Source organism: Oncorhynchus mykiss, chromosome 8, assembly GCF_013265735.2.
Source record: "Oncorhynchus mykiss isolate Arlee chromosome 8, USDA_OmykA_1.1, whole genome shotgun sequence".
Taxonomy (NCBI): Eukaryota; Metazoa; Chordata; class Actinopteri; order Salmoniformes; family Salmonidae; genus Oncorhynchus; species Oncorhynchus mykiss.
In genome coordinates, this window is record NC_048572.1 from 69,272,629 (window position 1) to 69,294,900 (window position 22,272).

Here is a 22,272-nt window from a genome sequence, read left to right on the forward strand (position 1 = left end):
CAGTACACTGTGCAGACAAACACAGGATGAATAGAATCCAGTCCCATCTGTACAGGATCCTTCCTGTATGGTAGACAGGAGTCAAAATCATTCAGGGAAGGTTTGGGTGAGAGCAGTGTGTGTGTACGTGTGTGTGTGTGTGTGTGTGTGTGTGTGTGTCTGCATGCGTATGTGCGTGCCTGCGTGTACATGTGGTGTATTTGCCATGCAGTGATGTGTGTGCAATGGTGTGTGTGTATGTGTGTGCATGTGTGCATGTGTGACGGTGTGTGTTGCCTGCTTGCTCGACCGTCTGCTGATACAGCAGCTCATTAGATGTATTTGTTTGTTTTTGTTTGCTCATCATTCAAGCACAACTCAACAACAGTCACATCTGTTATCTCCCTCTCACACACAGATACACAGGCACACAAACACACACATCCCTTCCCTATACACACTCCCCTCCATTTCTCCTCGTTCTCCTCGTATCATCCGACACTGGAGCCTTTGATCTGTGTGTGATTACGTTTGATCTGTTTTTGGTTTAAATGTAATCACATCCTTGAAGATAGCTACACTCATTGTTGATCTGTCTTACACAGTATCTGGATGATCCTGTAATGTAGTGTATTGGTCTGTGATACACTGTACATTTTACAGGGGTGGGCTACATGCTGTGCAGTAGTTAGTTGCAGGTGAATGCTGTGTGTGCAGACTGAGTCATGGGACAGGGGATGCTGATGGCTTTATCTCCACTACAGGACATGGGCTGAATATAAATAGCCTGTATGGGCTGGAGACTGGACTGGACTGGACTGGGCTGGGCTGCATTGCAGGGGATGAAGGGTGTATTTGGTGCTCCCCCTGGCTGTGCTCCAGAAGAGTAACTGACGCCCATATGGAGTTGGAGCCAGTTTAATACACATATAGTCCTACAGATACAAGAACATAACAGGCACACACCTGCATGCGATGTGTAGAAAGACACACCGGTGGAGGCTGGTGAGGGAAACGTGTTTCTATCCACTCAGTTCCAGCCATTACTATGAGCTCAACCGCCTCCACTGACTCACACGTACAGTACACACTCACTCACAAACACATGCCGTGTCACAATACCCCCTGCAGTATACCAATTAACACACCTTCTCAGCACCAAACATTCTGACAGCCTCTTTACAATGTTACGGGATCATTCTTTCCCATCCCCAGCCGCCTAGTATCCTAGTGCAGTTGAGGTACTGAGTCCTCCATATTTCCCTCCCTCCCCCTCCTGCTCTCTGTAATCACTCCTGTCCTGGAGAGACATTCAATATAGCCAGATGGATGGTGGTGGCGGCAGGGCAAGGCAGAGCCCATCCAATGCCACCCTTTAGGCGCAGGGCTCTATCTGCCTGTCTCGCCTGGACCTTTCTGGGGGAAATGACAGTGTGTCAAAGGAAGCACCTCACACAGCAACCTGCCAGACCAGACCCACTCCCAGCCTTAATACAGGCTGTATTTCATCTCTATTTGAGTCTGTCTGTGGTCTGCCCCAGGCAGATCAACTGTATCTTCTCTACTTCATACACTGTGTGCCTGGTTTCTCTGACTGCCACACTGCAAGGCAGGGTTTCATCTAGTAGTAATTGCATCCCTCATATGAGCATCTATTCCTTAACAGAGATGACAGTTTAAAACACTTAGTGTGTTTTGAAAATCTGTTATGAATGTATTGTGATATTATGAATGTATTGTGATATTATGAATGTATTGTGATATTATGAATGTATTGTGATATTATGAATGTATTGTGATATTATGAATGTATTGTGATATTATGAATGTATTGTAATATTATGAATGTATTGTGATATTATGAATGTATTGTGATATTATGAATGTAGTGTGATATTATGAATGTATTGTGATATTATGAATGTATTGTGATATTATGAATGTATTGTGATATTATGAATGTATTGTGATATTATGAATGTATTGTGATATTATGAATGTATTGTGATATTATGAATTTATTGTAATGTTTTTCAAATTGCATAACTGCCTTAATTTTGTTGGATCCCAAGGCAGCAGCTAATGGGGATCCATAATAATAAATACAAATTCCAAAATAACAAAGGCTCCAAAAACACCCAAAATACCTTATTTTTTAGAAACGGCAAAGCCCTCAGTACATTGATGCAGGTCTTAAGATTTTTTGTGTCTTTACAAACTTTATCCTCAACATTATATATCATTTTGTTGGACTCGAGCGTTACTTTTTTGTGTACTAGCAAGCTTGTACTTTCTCGTTTCTCGTATCACCACAATGGGAATGAGAAATCTCTTTTATAACATGACATTTACATAAAAAACAGAGATTTGGTTCATAAAAGCGAACTTGTCCTTTAAATGTAAAGCATGACACGTGAGCCTACGGAGTTGCATTTCACACAGATCTCAAGCAACACACTTTATTTATTCTCACAGTGATTCACGTTGACCATCACCGGTTGTACCCTACTGTATCGTCACTCTGTGAATAAAACATTAATATCATATTGAAAATAGCTGTATAGCTGTGCTACACCGAGGCAACTAATGGTGCTACGATTCCTTTCAACTCTCAGAACCAACCATCCTACCAGGAAGTGTCCCATCATCCTCCACTTCAGATGAAAGAAGGAGACAGGCAGGTGTCAACCATGAAAGGCCCGGAGAGATTGCAAGATTGCTCTTCTCTCTGTCTGTCTGTCTCTCTGTCTCTCTCGGTCTCTCTCTCCCTCCTCTTTCTCCGGAAGTCTGGCAATGGCTCTAGCTGTAATGGGCATTCCATGTGCCCCTCCTTGTGAAAAAATGCTTTCAGCAAGAGCTCTCCAAGCTAGGGAAAGCTGCGTGACGATGCGGTTATTGATCATATTTATAGTCAGTGTGGCAGAACGTTGGAAAGGGGAAGGGGAAAGAGGGGTGGGGGGATAGGATGGGTTGAGGCACTGAATCCCAATGACAGCTCCACCACTGCCAAAAGCCAATATGCTGCCTGGAGGAGGGAGGAGGTGGAGGATGTTTACTGTGGTACAGTGCAGTGTCTCTTTTCCTACACAGCCTGTTTTATTTTATCCAATCTGAGGAAGGCCCGGTGGAGCACAGTTCGTTTATATCTGTTTGAGTTGGTGACAGGCAGGCAGCATTGTTGTGAAACAATGCGGAGAGGATGGCATAAAAGCTTGTTGGTAGTATCACACTACAGTTCCCACTGTGCACCACCAGCACTAGTTCTTTATGACATTTCTGCTGACTGGCAGAGGAGAGATCTGAGATAGAACTCTCAAAATGCAATGCTATTGTACAGTAGTAACCTTGGACTTCATTAAGTCAAAGCTACACTTCAGCATTTATTTACACAGTATACATATGGATAAGAAGCCATTGTCAAATTGCTTAATTATTTTGTACAGGTATAGTACTCTCGCAGGTCGATGCTTCCACATTTTAGAATAAGACATGTGTGCATGAAAAATTAGACAGATCATGGGTATTGCCAGGGCAGGCATCATTTGATTGAATCCAGACCCTGTCTTGTCTGAACCATGACACTGGTACCAATTCCACATTTAGTACAACTAATTTCCCCCCAAAAGTAGATTCCAGATGTGTTTTCGTTGGGGCAGAAATAGAGCAGCCAATGAGAATGGGCCAAATTTGACATGGTGGTTTGTGCGGCTCATCCATACAGACAGATCATAACGGGAAATAATGTACCCACTATTCAGAGTGACAGTTATGTAAGTCTACATTAAGCCTAGCCAGTAGGCTATGGAAGGAGGAAATGGGTGGGTGGAGTAAGAGGAAAGAGAGGTTGGATTAAGTGCCTAATATTATATTCATCTTTGTATATAATGCTCTTCCTGGAGCAATGTATGAATCAGGGGAGGCAGTATACTGATCTGGAATTCCACACACGTACACTACTACTTCACTCCCACCATGCAAGGTTAAATTGCTTCATGCATTACATTGTGTTGCCAAAGCTGCATCAGCATTAAATTGGGAGCGGTTACAGCCGTCTTCCTCCCCCCTCTCTCTTACCCCCTCCGCGTCTCCACCCTTTTCACTGTTTCCATGTTCTCCCTGGGACCCTCGGGGACCAGAGTCCTGTCACATTAGCATAATTGTTGTTGGGACTTGCTGGCGTGCTCTGTCGCCAGCAAACTCCTGGGTGTAAGCAGTTACATAAAGCAATGCTACCCACCCATGAGATCCAAAGCAGAGCTGCATGTATAGTGTATAATCTTCTACTGAGTCATCACAGGCCAGAGGGAATGACTGAGCTCTGATGAGAACCAGCAATCCATTCACAAAATGAGGGGGAGAGAGAGGAAAAGAGGGAAAGAGAGAAAGAGAGAGAGAGAGGGGAAGTATACAACAGGGAAAGCAGCGGCAGCTAGAGTGTTACAAATTAAAGATTTATAGATACACCGGAGGGAGAGTGATAGAAAGGAGATATGGGAAGAGGGAGACGGAGAGAGAGAGAGAAAAAGACAGTGTTGACAACAGAGGGAGTAGTAGAGTTACAAATTACAGATGAGAGAGAGAGAGAGAGAGAGAGAGAGAGAGAGAGACCTTGCTACCTCTTATACACCTCCCAGCAGGCCATCATGTGCCAAGCTGCTGCCAGCTTACCTGTGAGTGTTGTTGCCGTGCTCAGCTCAGCAACAACTTGTCTCAGTGCCCATAGCAACGGTACGCTGTGAACAGATGCAGAAAGGAAGCACAGCAGAGGAGGCTGGTGGGAGGAGCTATAGGAGGATAGGCTCATTGTAACTTCTGGAATGGAATAATTGGAACGGTATCAAACAAATCCAACATATGGAAACCATGTTTGACTCCATTCCATTAATGCCATTCCAACCATTACAATAAGGCTGTCCTCTTAAAGCTCCTCTCACCAGCCTTTACTGAAGCACAGTCTATCTAGAGGAACATCAAACTCACAAGTACAGGTTTGACATACTGTTTATTTGGATATCAAACTCTATAGGCCTCATTCTAGAAGAATATCAGTCACAGATTTCAACCTCACAGAGCAAAGAATTTGAATTCTAGCTATCATTCACTGCATATCGTATGACAACAAAGCTTGTATTGGACTGAGAAAAATACATTTTTGTTACTTCAAAGAGCTGCACAGATCCTACATCTCCTCACTGAGACCTGACTGTAGGGTTTACACTTCATCACACCTGAATTAGGATTGAAACATTTCCCTCTCCCTTGTATGACCTTGCTTCATTACTCTAGCTATGTACTCACACACACCCCTCACATATGAACGCACACACACCCACCCCTGTGCTGTAGCCACACACACACATACACACACACACACACACACACACACACACACACACACACCCTTGCTCCTCAGTTTTTAAAGTGATGTTCATTTTCTCCAAAAGCTGCTGTGTGTCTGTCACCATCTTTCACCCAGCCCGCAGTGCTATTTCATCATTAGCACACTGTTGGAAAAATCAGAAACAGAGGGATTCGGCGCTGATTCTGCTGCAGCAGCAGCCTACTCTATAGGCAGGCGAAAAAAGGGACGGGGAGGGGATAGGCTGAATATACTACTACACTGCATTAATATCAGTGGCGGTCAGTGCCGTTTATGATGAGGGAGGACATTTATTTTTCATGAGCATGGCCTGTCATTCATATTCCATTCACCCAGTTCAACGTAACATCTATAGGTTTAGGCTACTACATTATACTCTAATTTTCCATATACCCATCATGAGGTTGCTACAACCTAGCCTATTAATTTAAGTTTACAACGTAGGTGCACAGGTCGAGAGAAAAATGTGAGATCACAGACAGTGACACATTCAATACCGCCTTGCACACTCTTGCCTGCATCTTGCTTGTCTATAGCGTAATCATTGGCCCAACAGTTGCAAATGAGAGTTTCTATTGTATTTTTATCCCAATTTAATTTGCTTCTGTTAAAGAAACGTTTTTCAACAGAATTGGTGGAATGAATACACCCCTGATCACGTATAAACACAGTTCACTTTCATAGCAGCCCACATTGTATTCCTTCTCATCTCTATGCAGCTCCTCCTCTCACCTTTTCCCTTTGTTTGTGGACTTCAATGAACAACACATCAGCTGTATGTGACCAAGTGAAAAAACCTTTCAAAGCCAAACCATATCATAACCACTACACACAGCCTACATCGTTGTCACCATATTAGCTAAAGTAACGTCCTAGTCAACATAGCTAATAGAACTGATGAATTAGTAAACCCGCTACAATCATGCAGTAACGTTGGAGTGTATAGTCAGTAAGCAGTTACACCGGAGGACCCCGGTGGCAATAAATTAGTTAAACCAAAAGCTTACCTTGACTTGGAAGAGTTCCAGTGTTGTGTTGTGTTGGATAGTCATAGCCAGCTAGCTAACATAGCATCCCTCTGTTTGAGACGAGTCTAACTAAACTAGCCAGCTGCATTTGCTAGCTAAGTAAGTGAAACTGAAAGTGAAAAAAATTACACTCTTTCTCTCTCTTGCTTCTCCTTCATTTTTGAAGAAATTAAGTTGTTGAAAACTGTTCAACTATTGTCTTTCTCTCTCTTTGAGTCAACTACTCACATTTTATGCACTGCAGTGCTTACTAGCTGTAGCTTATGCTTTCAGTACTAGATTCATTCCCTGATCCTTTGATTGGTTGGACAACATGTCAGTTCATGCTGCAAGAGCTCTGATAGGTTGGAGGACGTCCTCCGGAAGTTGTCATAATGACCGTGTACGTCTATGGAAGGGGGTGATAACCAAGAGCCTCTTAGATGTTGTATTGAAGTTAATGTACAAAGAGGAGTATGGAAGCTAGCTGTCCTCCGGCTACACCTGACATGGTTCCAACTGTCACTAGAGGGCGGCAGAGACCATCCTAGAGACATGAATGACACATTTACTCATTATGATTTCCCTTTTAAAGGAGGTGTGTTTTCTGTTGTCCTTTGCTGAAGCTGAAATTAATTGTGTGCCATGTGCGTTTGGCTCCTGAGTGAGTTTTCTAGACTTAGTGTTTGTTGTTCTTCCAGTGATCCTTCTGTTAACATTTCTCAGTAAAGTATTATGTTTATCCTTAACCACGGATTCCTCGTCTTGTCACGACCGTTAAAAGAACTGGACCAAGGTGCAGCGTTGTAAGCGTATATTTTCTCTTTTATTCAAAATGACGCCGACAAAACAATAAACAAAACAAACCAAACCGTGTAGCTTAAGGCTATGTGCCATCAAACAATGTTAACTTCCCACAAACACAGGTGGGAAAAGGGTACCTAAGTATGGTTCCCAATCAGAGACAACGACAGACAGCTGTCCCTGATTGAGAAACATACCCAGCCAAAACCTAGAAATAGAAAATCATAGAAACACAAAACATAGAATGCCCACCCCAATTCACGCCCTGACCAAACCAAAATAGAGACATAAAAAGGATATCTAAGGTCAGGGCTTGACACGTCTGGTCTCTTCTCTGCACCTGAGTCCAACCTCACCATGTCACAACACCATGTTTCTACCCTACAGAGTGCTGTTGGAGGCTACTGTTGACCTTCATTGCAAAACCGTGTTTTAATCAATTATTTGGTGACGTGACTATATTTAGTGTAGTTTTATCTAAAAAAGGATAATTTTTTCAATGTTTTACTATTTTTATTTTTATGAAATTCACTGAGGAGGATGGTCCTCCCCTTCATCCTCTAAGCAATCTCCACTGATATGTAGTAGCTCTGTTTATTGCAGCAACCAGTGGAATTAAATACGTAGAAGAGTAAACTCCCTTAGGGAAATTTGTATGGCACTTAAAGTTATTTGGGTCGTTCCATTAGTCATTTTCAAATTAATCCTTTTAGGAAAGACCAATGTGAACTATATTGTTCCTGGCTGTGCAAACCATGCAACTGAGTTTGACCCGTGTCTCCACCGGGGACTGCGGTACTGTACTCTCATAGACTCTCCATAAGCACCGAAGGGCATTGGTTTAACAGCATCATAAAGATGATTTAAAAGGGAGGATAGTGTGTTATATCTCCAAGTAGTTTAGAGAAGTGACCAATGATAGGCTTTGTTTTTTGTTTTTTAATGATGAGTCTTTTTTTTGCACTGTCATTCTTATTTGCATACCAGTTTGTTCAACACTCTTTCACTTGGTCATTCCAAGGACAAGAGGGAAAGTATATGTGTCCGTGTGTTCAGTGTAGAGACCAGTGTGTTCTAAATTATGTTGTTGTTGGGACTGCACTCAGATGCCCAAAATAGTAAAAGCATCTCAATAAGATGGTAATTATTTGTAAAATTATGGTCACAACTTTCGACATGAGCATTTTTGCTTGGGTGAATATCAATTTTCACCATTAACAAAGCCATTGGACTATTGAATTTTAGATTGAGTAATTCATTTTTACCATTATTATTGTTTGTTTTCCCCTCCATCAGTAGCTCTAGCTATATATCATCATGTCAGTGATGAGATCTTAATTTGAGCCAGTTTTATACAGCAGGAAAATAATCCTGCTTCAAACTGAAATGTGAATTATTATGTGGATCATAATGGACATTTTAGTGAAAATCAAGTCTGAAATTTAATAGTGGAAATGACAAACTTCAGAAGCTTTTTTAAACGTAAAATACACTACAAGTTTGCATTGCAGGAATGTTCTCCTGCAACAAGGTGATCAAATTAAGATCATACACTAGCTTTTTAGTGCTTGAGCTTTTTACATTCCACATCTCCAGTGAGGTTTCATGGCCAAGAGCAACTGAACATACTGAAGAAGGTGGCCTGATTGGTGTTAAATCATCAAACACACACTGGTCAGAAGAGGCTTCAGTGACTGGGAGGTGGAAAACTACACCTGCAGCCTCTGCCACCTACCCTTGTCCCAGACCTGTTTCTGCTGTCTTGCCAACTAACTCCTATGGTCACTGCAACCAAAGTAAGACAGCAAAGACAGATCTGGGACCAGACTATTTGGCACCCTACAGTTCTTGAGAGACTTGGAGCTGTTCACTCCCACCACAGAAGAAACTGATCGAGTTCCTGCCAGACCAGATGTGAAGGCGTTGTATTGCATCACCAATTGTTGCGTGCCACATCATCGACTGTGCCGTCAGGTATCAGATTTCAATATCATATGATGTGGTTAGCTGATATGTTAAATACCTATCCAGGCGTTGTAAGATCTGGTATGCGACGGCAATGTAGTCAGGCAGGGACTCGACCTGAGTATTCTCTCATTTATTCAAAAGGGCTTGGTCCAGTTGTAGCACATAATGTATCACTGCTGCTCTCTGGTGGAGTGCAATGCTTCTGCAACTGCAGTAGAATGAAAATGCATGTGCCTCTGGGTTCTGACATGCAGTGACTGGACCGCTATTCACTAAACCCAAGGAAAAGGGTCACAATGGCAATGAATATTTAAAGGACATTCTGCGATTGAAACATACATTTTTGGACTTCTAAATCAATTATGTATAGACATTGATTCTTTAGAATATAACCTACAAATGCCTCATTAACTTAGTATAATTGTTTAACCCATAGAGATCGTTAGAGGATGCAAAATTGTATCTGTCCTATGATGGATCCGTCCTATATCTGTAAGAGCATGGGCAGCGCCAGAGAGAGGGAGGCGAACAGATAGCCGAGAAATCTGTCCATGTTAACCAGGTACATAATTATTAAGCAGTTGAGGAGTTTTTGTATGAGGGCAATGAGAGCGGGACTAATTTGGTCAAGATAAACTTGAATTGTTATTTTGATACCTGAGGCTTATTTGATCTAATATAAGTTTCATAATGCTTAGGTTGTTGCGAGTGTACTAATATGAGTTTGATGCATGTGACATCCCAGGCAACTTTTATATTAAAAGACACTTCATACCGGAGTTGTCCCTGTTGAAATTCTAGACGGTCTATTCATATTCATGAGGCTAGCATATCATCTCACTTTCCATTGAAACAGGTGATTGACATCAACACGATTCATCGAATACATATCGATTTTTCAAATAACGAGATTATCCGGCAATCCAAAGAGAGTAATAGGTGGGAGCCTGATAGCCCACTGTTCCGCTCTGTGGACAATGAATCCCATTGTTAGAGCGGAAACATAAGTATCTCATCAACGTCATTATATCCATACACTGTATCTCTGGCAGCGCCATTGAGGCCATCTCCAAGTTGAAGTGGTCAATTTTCTTCTTCGACTACTTCTATGAGTTGGTAAACAAACTGAAAGAGCGCATACTGCCACCTGGAGTGTGTTGTTGGAACAGGTATAAAGTCAAGGTTGGCAATTTACTGCCATCTGCAGCTATCGAATGTTTGCTCAATAGTATAATCATTGGCTGACTCCTCCTGATGATGGAATTATGGGATCCTTCCTCAACCCATAGGAAGTCCTACCCAGTTGACTACTTAAAAATGGTGAAAGTCCTTGATGGCGTTGCCCATGCTAAAACAGGCTTTTGGGCACTAGAGTCCTCTATCTACTACACAGTTGAAGTCGGATGTTTACATACACCTTAGCCAAATACATTTTCACAATTCCTGACATTTAATCCTAGTAAAAATACCAGGTCTTAGGTCAGTTAGGATCACCAATTTATTTTAAGAATGGGAAATGTCAGAAAAATAGTAGAGAGAATGATTTATTTCAGCTTTAATTTCTTTCATCACATTCCCAGTGGGTCAGAAGTTTACATACACTCAATTAGTATTTGGTAGCATTGCCTTTAAATTGTTAAACTTGGGTCAAACGTTTCGGGTAGCTTTCCACAAGCTTCCCACAATAAGTTTGCTGAATTTTGGCCCATTCCTCCTGACAGAGCTGGTGTAACTGAGCCAGATTTGTAGGCCTCCTTGCTCGCACATGCTTTTTCAGTTCTGCCCACAAATTTTCTATAGGTTTGAGGTCAGGGCTTTATAATGGGCACTCCAACACCTTGACTTTGTTGTCCTTAAGCCCTTTTGCCACAACTTTGGATGTATGCTTGGGGTCATTGTCCATTTGGAAGACACATTTGCGACCAAGCTTTAACTTCCTGACTGATGTTGCTTCAATATATCCACATCATTTTCCTGCCTCATGATGCCATCTATTTTGTGAAGTGCACCAGTCCCTCCTGCAGCAAAGCACCCCCACAGCATGATGCTGCCACCCCTGTGCTTCGCGGTTGGGATGGTGTTCTTCGGCTTGCAAACCTCCCCCTTTTTCCTCCAAACATAATGATGGTCATTATGGCCAAACAGTTCTATTTTTGTTTCATCAGACCAGAAGACATTTCTCCAAAAAGTAATATCTTTGTCCCCATGTGCAGTTGCAAACCGTAGCCTAGCTTTTTTGTAGCGGTTTTGGAGCAGTGGCTTCTTCCTTGCTGAGCGGCCTTCCTGGTTATGTTGATATAGGACTTGTTTTTACTGTGGATATAAATACTTTTGTACCTGTTTCCTCCAGCATCTTCACAAGGTCATTTGCTGTTGTACTGGGAATGATTTGATATTTTCGCACCAAAGTACGTTAATCTCTAGGAGGCAGAACGTGTCTACTTCCTGAGCGGTATGATGGCTGCGTGGTCCCATGGTGTTGTACAGATGAACATGGTACCTTCAGGCGTTTGGAAATTGCTCCCAAGGATGAAACAGACTTGTGGAGGTCTACAATTTTCTTCTGAGGTCTTGGCTGATTTCTTTTGATTTTCCCATGATGTCAAGCAAAGGACTTGACATACATCCACAGGTACACCTCCAATTGACTCAAATTATGTCAATTAGCCTATCAGAAGCTTCTAAAGCCATGACATAATTTTCTGGAATTTTCCAAGCTGTTTAAAGGCACAGTCAACTTTGTGTATGTAAACTTCTGACCCACTGGAATTGTGATACAGGGAATTATTAGTGAAATAATCTGCATGTAAACAATTGTTGGAAAAAGGACTTGTGTCATGCACAAAGTAGATGTCCTAACCGACTTGCCAAAACTAGTTTGTTATCAAGAAATTTGTGGAGTGGTTGAAAATTAGTTTTAATGACTCCAACGTAAGTGTATGTAAACTTCAGACTTCAACTGTAAATGGTCTGACCCCAGCAAACCCAACATATAATCTATTTGTAATCTATTTTAATGTAATTGTAAACAAACCCTGTATTGTGGTGGAAATTCTAACCAAGTGAGTGAGACTTTGTCATTTCTTCAAACAATCGTCTTTATTTAATAAGAATTGCAATAATTAAGCTGGTCGACCCCACACTCTTGAGCGTGAGGCCGAAAGTTCACAATACAGAAATAAACAGAGGTCCTATATAGCAGACCTAAAAATGCTTAGTCATGGCTGGTACCACCCCTCCCCGGCAGATCAGGGCATCATGATCTACCTTGTGTTCGTCTTGTGGTTATGTGCACCAGTGTTATTTATCACCCCCCCCCCCCCCCCCCCCCGGCTTAGTAAGCAAAGATGATTAGAAACAAATAGGTATTTGTTCTACTCCTCAGGTCATCTCTATCTCCTTGACTATACTCACAGACTATCAATATTCAACAAAGCAGGTAAATACATACTTTTTTCCTGTACAGCATAGCTTCAAAACATGGTTAAAACTATCATTTTGATATCACGTCTTGCATCCATAGCTCGGTCTATGAATTTGAGAGTGGATACATTTCTCCAGCCCCATCCCTCAGCTGTTTGCCAAATCTGTGGGAGGGTGTCTGCTTTGTTGATGTTTGAACTGCATATTGCTGTTTTAAACGCCCACACCAGTAGAAATCCATTTTTTCGAGCTGAAAGACCATGGACGGAGCTTGATGTTGCACAAGGATTCAAGTCATAAAGTCATAGTTTTCGTCAAAGTATGATATATTTGGGCTTGAAGTGATCGATCTGAACTGCCCACTTCATGCAAATCCATGTGAAGGCAGTGTCTTTTCCTATGAGATGACATTATTTTCAGCCTGTGTTTTGTTTCAGGCCTGGGTTTTATTTGAATGTTACCACTTAACATTGGTTATTAATCAGAAACAGCTGCAAAGTTATACCTCTTTGTGCCTGAGATGAGCCAAACAGCCTTGTGTCCACTTGGCCCCCTCACCCATGGATCAAATAAAATAGGGGGAGCAAAGTTATGTTTTTGGATCTCCACTTTTTTTTTACCAAATAATTATCATAATCCATTGGATCATTTGTACATTTTCACCTGTTTTTGAGCTAGTCTGGATAAAATAAAATAAAAAAATATATAAAAATATGTATATATATATATATATATATATGTGTATATTGTATATATATATATATATATATATATATATATATACAGTATATGGCCATTTTCTAAATGGTATAATTGCATGGCATGATAGCATTTTGCAAACCCACTCGCCACAAGATGAATGGTTTTGACCACTAACGTTTTTCTTCACTACACGCTCCAATGCTTTGATTGGTATAATGTAAGATTGAAACCACAAGTGTCTATCCAGATAATGAAAAGACCCCAGTGAAAGACAATTCAAGGAACGTATAGTTACATGTAATTTGTGGCATGAATGATCATTGTAGCCTCTCATTTCACTTCCATGTGAGAACCATGAGCATGGGCTGACTTGGCTGACCCGGTGGCAGCCGCCATATTACCAGAGCTTCATCTTATTCTTTCCAACTATTTATATGGAGGATTCATGGGCGCAATTTAATAACAATAAATGGCGAAGTCAAAGAAGTCAAAGGCCATCTGTGGCAAAGTTTTCCCTAAATCAATGCTTATGACAAATCCAGCTCCAGAATCGGCCATAGAGGCAACTGGCTAATCTTTTGAATAAGGTGTAGTAAAACAAAAACAGCAACACAGATAACATAAGCTAGCTAGATAAGGTTAGCAAGATAGCTAGCTAGCTATACTATCCATGTTTCATGAGCTGAAATACAAAAAATCACAGAAATGTCTGATACGCACGAAAAGCTTATTTCTCTCAAATTTTGTGCACAAATTTGTTTACATCCCTGTTAGGGAGCTTTTCCCCTTTGCCAATATAATCCATCTACCTGACAAGGGTGGCATATCAAGAAGCTGATTAAACAGCATGATTATTACACAGGTGCACCTTGTGCTGGGGACAATAAAATACCACTTTAAAATGTGCAGTTTTGTCACACAGCACAATTCCACAGCTGTCTCAAGTTTTGAGGGAGCGTGCAATTGGCATGCTGACTGCAGGAATGTCCAGCAGAGCTGTTGCTAGAGAATTGAATGTTAATTTCTCTACCATAAGCCGAGTTTGGCAGCACGTCCAACTGGCCTCATAGCCACAGACCACATGTAACCACGACAGCCCAGGACCTCCACATCCGGATTCTTCACCTGCAGGATCGTCTGAGACCTGAAACCCGGACAGCTGAAACTGAAGAGTATTTCTGTCTGTAATAAAGCCATTTTGTGAGGGAAAACTAATTCTGACTGGCTGGGCCTGGCTCCCCAGTGGCGGCGCCTCTGCCCATTCATGTGAAATCCATAGATTTCCTTCTATGAACTGTAACTCAGTACAATTGCTGAAATTGTTGCATGTTGCATTTATATTTTTTTCAGTATATATACAGTACATAGATAAGGTTAGATAAGGTTAGCATGATAGCTGTCAGTTCCCTATTTGTTGATGTTTATCAACTCCACATGGAAATTCCCACAACCAATTCATGAATTGGCTTGGTCATTCTTCGGAGGTAGAACCTAAATGTGCATTTCATCCCAGGACAGGAAATTACATCGAAATAGTGGCATAAACTTCCTCTGGGAGGTCCTTTAAAATCCCTAAAGGGATTCTTGGGGATTTTGGCAGTGGAGCCCTTTATCTACTTCCCCAGAGTCAGATGAACTCATGGATAAAATGTTGATGTCTCTGTGTCCAGTATGAAGGAAGGAAGAGGTAGTTTCGCTAGCATGTGGAATTGTTTTAAGATGGTCATACCAAAGATCATTTAGCTATTTGATTTTTAATTTTAGAACCCCTTTAGGTATAATTTATAAAACAATTATTTGGTGAAACATTGAATTTGGCCTTACTGCTATTAGCCCATAGAAAAGCATTGAATAACAAGATTCATACATGGAAAAAACGGTAAAAAAAAAATCGAAAGGAGGTTTGTTTTATAGTGTCTGTCCTATATCTGAGAGATAGATAAAAAAAATATATATATTTACCCATATTTAACCAATTTCCTGGGGCACTAAACTGAGTTTACAAAACATTAGGCTGCTCTTTTCATGACATCGACCAACCAGGTGAATCCAGGTGAATCCAACCCTTATGGATGTTAATACTCTACCCATTTCTGACACTTAAGGTACAGAGTAGGCCTGTTGTAAAAATACAAAGGAAGGTTTGATGTCCCTGGGACAGCATACAGTATGACAGTATGTGGTGCACTAGAAACAATATAAAGGTATGAGATACATTTTATTGTATTTTATGATACTCCTGACCCAAATGAAGCCTGTGAAACGAGTAGGACTGATGTGAACTGAGTAACCACTAGGTGGCAGCATTATAAAGCCACAAATACCAAGTCATCTTTATCATCTTTCCACTGTAGCATTTTCACATAATGGACACAAGGTGGAACGCTTTCCACATTGCCAATGTTCTTACTGTATAATTTAAGTGAAAGTTTACACCAGCTGGATTTTATGAAAACATGTATTTCAGCCATTTTACTGTATTTTTACTGTATCTGGGCGTGGCGGTGCAGTTTGCTGTGTCTGGGTAGTGGCAGTGCACTCTCCTGGAGCATGAACTTGTGTCTGTTGGCTATCATTTATTTCATGTTTCTCTCTTGGGATGGGATTTATGTTACCATAGCTGCAATGTCGTCAAGGTGTTACCCTACAGGGTCATATTGTTAACATAGCTAGTGATACAGTCTAATACAGTCCTCCCCAATACAAACTCTGAGCTAGCTGAATCACCACCTCAGAAAATATAGTGTGTGTGTGTGTGTGTGTGTGTGAGAGTGAGTGAGAGTGAGAGAGAGTTTACGTGATGTGTGTACACACAGATATACAGTGCCTTGCGAAAGTATTCGGCCCCCTTGAACTTTGCGACCTTTTGCCACATTTCAGGCTTCAAACATAAAGATATAAAACTGTATTTTTTTATGAAGAATCAACAACAAGTGGGACACAATCATGAAGTGGAACGACATTTATTGGATATTTCAAACTTTTTTAACAAATCAAAAACTGAAAAATTGGGCGTGCAAAGTTATTCAGCCCCTTTACTTTCAGTGCAGCAAACTCTCTCCAAAAGTTCAGTGAGGATCTCTGAATGATCCAATGTTGACCTAAATGACTAATGATGATAAATACAATCCACCTGTGTGTAATCAAGTCTCCGTATAAATGCACCTGCACTGTGATAGTCTCAGAGGTCCGTTAAAAGCGCAGAGAGCATCATGAAGAACAAGGAACACACCAGGCAGGTCCGAGATACTGTTGTGAAGAAGTTTAAAGCCGGATTTGGATACAAAAAGATTTCCCGAGCTTTAAACATCCCAAGGAGCACTGCGCAAGCGATAATATTGAAATGGAAGGAGTATCAGACCACTGCAAATCTACCAAGACCTGGCCGTCCCTCTAAACTTTCAGCTCATACAAGGAGAAGACTGATCAGAGATGCAGCCAAGAGGCCCATGATCACTCTGGATGAACTGCAGAGATCTACAGCTGAGGTGGGAGACTCTGTCCATAGGACAACAATCAGTCGTATATTGCACAAATCTGGCCTTTATGGAAGAGTGGCAAGAAGAAAGCCATTTCTTAAAGATATCCATAAAAAGTGTCGTTTAAAGTTTGCCACAAGCCACCTGGGAGACACACCAAACATGTGGAAGAAGGTGCTCTGGTCAGATGAAACCAAAATGGAACTTTTTGGCAACAATGCAAGACGTTATGTTTGGCGTAAAAGCAACACAGCTCATCACCTTGAACACACCATCCCCACTGTCAAACATGGTGGTGGCAGCATCATGGTTTGGGCCTGCTTTTCTTCAGCAGGGACAGGGAAGATGGTTAAAATTGATGGGAAGATGGATGGAGCCAAATACAGGACCATTCTGGAAGAAAACCTGATGGAGTCTGCAAAAGACCTGAGACTGGGACGGAGATTTGTCTTCCAACAAAACAATGATCCAAAACATAAAGCAAAATCTACAATGGAATGGTTCAAAAATAAACATATCCAGGTGTTAGAATGGCCAAGTCAAAGTCCAGACCTGAATCCAATCGAGAATCTGTGGAAAAAACTGAAAACTGCTGTTCACAAATGCTCTCCATCCAACCTCACTGAGCTCGAGCTGTTTTGCAAGGAGGAATGGGAAAAAATGTCAGTCTTTCGATGTGCAAAACTGATAGAGACATACCCCAAGCGACTTACAGCTGTAATCGCAGCAAAAGGTGGCGCTGCAAAGTATTAACTTACGGGGGCTGAATAATTTTGCACGCCCAATTTTTCAGTTTTTGATTTGTTAAAAAAGTTTGAAATATCCAATAAATGTCGTTCCACTTCATGATTGTGTCCCACTTGTTGTTGATTCTTCACAAAAAAATGCAGTTTTATATCTTTATGTTTGAAGCCTGAAATGTGGCAAAAGGTCGCAAAGTTCAAGGGGGCCGAATACTTTCGCAAGGCACTGTATGAGAAACAGGGAGCTGAAGCCAGAGACTCAACGGGCCTCATTTATCTTTTCTTTCATAGCGTCTCAGTCAGACTTTACATAAGCGATTACGTTAGATTGAGCTTAGTTTTCAGGGTGGAGCCAAGAACTGTGTAACTAAATGGAGGAAAATTAGGTTCCTCCCAGATTATAATTGCATAACAATTCAACACGCCAAGAGGAGGAGAGAGAGAAAAAAGTCATCAAGCTTTTATCATTTAAATGTGATTTCCTTTCAAATTTATGGGGAAGGAATACAGCAGATGTGAACAGCAGATGTGTGTGTGTGTGTGTGTGTGTGTGTGTGTGTGTGTGTGTGTGTGTGTGTGTGCGAGGGAGAGGGAGAGGGAGAGGGAGCGATAGAAGGGGAGGTAGAGGGGGAAAGAAGGTGAGAGAGTGAAAGAAAGGGAGGGAGGGAGTGAGAGAGAGAGCGAAGTGGGACAAGGAAATGGAACAGTAGAAACTGAGGCGAGGTGGAGGGAGAATTCGAACATGGTGGTTGTTTGTGTCAGCGCAAGACTCATGCCCTAGCCACGCCCTCACTCATAACACAGCAGAAGGACTCTCCAGAGCGTGTACAGTGTACTGTCTCGGCCTAGGTATTAGCTCTAACAGATCAATTAATGTACTTCTCTGTCTGGATGAGTGACTATTCCAATCCACTTGGACAAACCGACTATACAGAAAAGTATGTTTTCTAATACAGGGTTTTTTGAGGGTAGCGTGCTGCGGACAGAAACATAATCGGTCTAGGGAAACTGGAAAGGCTGGGTAGACTCATATACATTATTACAACAAATAAAATAACCGATTAATGAGGTGAGATATGGTAGCAGTAGTACTGCAGAAAGCACAAACAATATCCAGTTCTGTCAGAAACTAAAATACACACACAATGTGCAAAATAAACTAAAAGAGCAATCATAGTGTCATACTCTACTTATGTTGTAAATGCAAAACTTTATCAAACAAGCTAAATCATTTAACAATAATCTACTAATCACAATACTGTACTTGATGAACATAGGTTTGAATGCTGGTGTAGGTTATTTAAGGCTGTGGCGGTGTTGGTGTAGTGCCTGCCCTGCTGTAGAGGGAATATGTGACCAAATGCCTTTCCACGGTATGGGCCTTGTCTACAGCCTTTTACATCTAAAGTATAAAATTAACTCTAAGCAAAGTCACTTCAAAAATCTCTGCCTAAAAGTTTTTTTTTTTCCTTCAAGAAACACTACTTGTAGCTAAAAATAAACTTCCTTGTTCCGAGACAAAAATGAATATAAAACATCCTTGGTTTGTTTTCCTATGAAGGAGCCCAAGTTATGTGGTTGGGCCCTATCCACAGCTTGTTGTTACATAAGAAAGCTGCCATGCGTCATGTGGGCCAACCGCTAACACTGGAGCTGCATAGAGAGAGAGACACACTGAGAGGATCATGCAGCTTTAAACACTGTGCTGCTTCAAGGTTCAAGTTGAACGTTTTTAATGTCACATGCACAAGTACAGTGAAATGCCGTTCTTGCAAACTCAAAACCCAACAATGCGAGGCCTATATGTCTGTGTACTTCATCTCTCTATTTATGTGAGGGCTGGTGTCTCACTTCAATGATTCCTGTAAGCAGTGAGTTTGGCGCTGAACTAAACTAAACTACTGCACACAGAGCTATCGTAGACAACACGGAGGCTACGGCTGAGGACAGGAATAAGTACAAGTCCCACTATGACCTCCACAGAGTCGTCAAATGAGCAAAAGGACAATACAGGTGGAATAATAATACACAGGCTCCGACGCATGTGGCTAGGGCTACAGTTCATTATAGATTACAAAAGAAGACCCAACCTTGATCTGCCCAATGATGCCTCTCTACCAGATGAACTCAGTGCATTTTATGCAGGTTTGACAGCAACATTGTGCCGGGTGTGAGGGCCGTCACCGAGCCAGAGGATTGGGCGATCTCGCTCTCCGAGGCCGACGTGAGAAAGGCCTTTAATCAGGTCAACACCCGCAAGGCCGTGGGGCCCGATGGTATTCCAGGGTGCTTTCTCAGATCATGTGCAGAACAGCCGGCAGGCAAATTCAGAGTCATTTTCAACCTCTCCTTGTTCCAGTCTGTGATCCCCACAGGGGCTGGTTATTGCACACATTAACTCCACCATCCCAGACACCCTAGACCCACTCCAATTTGGACACCACCCCAACAGATCCATAGATGACGCAATCTCAATTGCTCTCCACACTGCCCTCACCCACCCAGATAAAAGGAATAAGAGAATGCTGTTCATTGACTACAGCTTAGCAGTCAACACCATTGTTGGACTAATAACCGAAAGGTTGCAAGTTCGAATCCCCGAGCTGACAAGGTACAAATCTGTCGTTCTGCCCCGAACAGGCAGTTAACCCACTGTTCCTAGGCCGTCATTGAAAATAAGAATTTGTTCTTAACTGACTTGCCTAGTTAAATAAAGGTAAAATAAAAAATGTTAAAAAATTGTCCCCTCAAAGCTCATCACCAAGCTTAGGACTCTGGATCTGAACACCTCCCTCTGCAACTGGATCCTGGAATTCCTGATGGGCCGACCCCAGGTGGTGAGGATAGGCAACATCACCTACGCCACTCTGACCCTCAACACAGGGGCCCCACAGGGGTGTGTGCTTAGTCCCCTCCTGTACTCCCTGTTCACACCTGGAACTCCATAAATACTATCTGACAAGAGTCTGGAAGTATAGAGAACCTTACTGTCCATCGACCTAAAGGGTGGTGGGAATAGCACATGGTGAAATTCTGTAATCGAAAAATGGCCAAGGGCATTGACTCCAACGCTTTGACCTGTGGCAGCAGTTGGAAAATCAGGTGCCTTTGTCCCTCATTTCAGATAGGGGCTTTGATGTCACTGGAATAATACACAGTTCATTGAGAGGAACATCAATTTTCACCCTGAAACATGATTGAAAACACCATGGAGACCTTTAGATATCTTCCCTATATTAAAGCTGCAGCCTTATTACTGCCTCATTTAACTTCTGGAGTTTAAATTTGTGAGTAGCGAGATGCAGAGTGCAAGGGGAAGGGACTGCATGGCTATGGGGTGGCAGCGTCGGCCATTACGCACGACAGGCTATACCCAACTCTCCTGTTGCATGTCTAGATTAATATATCAGAGGACAAGATCTACCTCCTCCTTCAGGATTTGAAAAAACGTCATGACGCGTTGGTATAGTGCACTTGTTATGGTATGATAGATCCCATGACTGTGCACCCCCCTCCCTCCCTCCCTCCCTCCCTCCCTCCCATGACTTGCATCATGATTTACTTTCTTGACTTGTCCCCCTTTCGAGCATTGGGCAGCACTTCAAATGGGGAGGACAGTCTCATAGTAATGGCTGGAACTAAATTAATGGATTGGTCTCAAACACATCAAACACCTTGTTTTCTATGTGTTTGATACCATTCCATTCACTCCATTCCATTCATTTTTATGAGCCGTCCTCCACTCACCAGCCTCCTCTGGCATATACCATGGCTCTCCACCTCCTTTCAAGGAGCCTAATAATTGTGAAAATATACTTAAGTGTCAAAAGTTAAACTAAAAGTAGAAATCATTTAAAATTCCTTATATTTAGCAAAGCAGACCGCACCATTTTCTTGTTTTGAAAATGTACAGATAGCCAGGGGCACACTCCATCATCATTTACAAATGATGCATTTGTGTTTAGTGAGTCTGAGAGATCAGAGACAGTAGGGATGACCACGTGTTCTCTTGATATTTCCGTGAATTGGACCATTTCCGTATTGAGTACTTTTGGGTGTCAAGGAAAATGTATTGAGTAAAAAGTACATTATTTTATTTCGGAATGTAGTGAAGTAAAAGTAAATGTTGTCAAAAATATTAATAGTAAAGTACAGATACCCCCAAAAACTACTTAAGTAGTACTTAAGTATTTTTACTTAAGTATTTTACACCACTGAATATATGTCCATTGAAGGAGATGTGTGATGTAGCCCAAACCCATGAAGAGACAGTAGCTGGTGACTAGTTTATTGCTAAAAAAGGATGCACTATAGGCCTATTGAATATTCTTGCCAGGAACTTTAGGGCTAATGACTATCTATCTATGTATATTACAAGGATAGTTGGCACAATGGCAGAAAAATACATTAATTAAAGTAAGCAGGCTACTAATTAAATTTCTTCTAAAATGACAAGATAATTTTGCTTCGTGCACAAACATTTTAATATCTCTCCTCTTCAGCAGTGTGTGTGTGTGTATGTGTGTGTTTTGCTATAACGGCACATTTTATTATACTGTCTCTTAGGATGAATATTTAACACTATCATAACAAGATCAGCAGTGAATTGTGTTCAATTGGAGTATAATTGCCTGTCCAATCAAGTATGCCTGTCCAATCAAGTATGAGAAAGCTCTCTATCCAAACTATCATGTAGGCCTATAGTTGGAGCCTATAATTTGGTTCAAACCCGTTACTTTCTTTCTGTCTGTAGACTATATTACTGCAGGGGTGCGCTCTGGGTAGGT

The 22,272-nt window shown here is 41.6% G+C and overlaps 1 protein-coding gene across 3 annotated transcripts in view; it reads left to right on the forward strand.

Moving 5' to 3' along the window:
• LOC110530432 (phosphatase and actin regulator 1) overlaps positions 1–22,272 on the forward strand; it is a 91,172-nt gene that overhangs the window by 9,107 nt on the left and 59,793 nt on the right. Inside the window, exon 1 of one of the 3 annotated variants that reach the window (XM_036986064.1) lies at positions 22,210–22,266. The exons of the other annotated variants lie outside the window; for them this stretch is intronic. The gene's annotated coding sequence lies outside the window, so the exon portion shown is untranslated. Of the gene's footprint in view, positions 1–22,209; positions 22,267–22,272 lie in introns of those variants that run through there. 3 annotated transcript variants of the gene reach the window in all.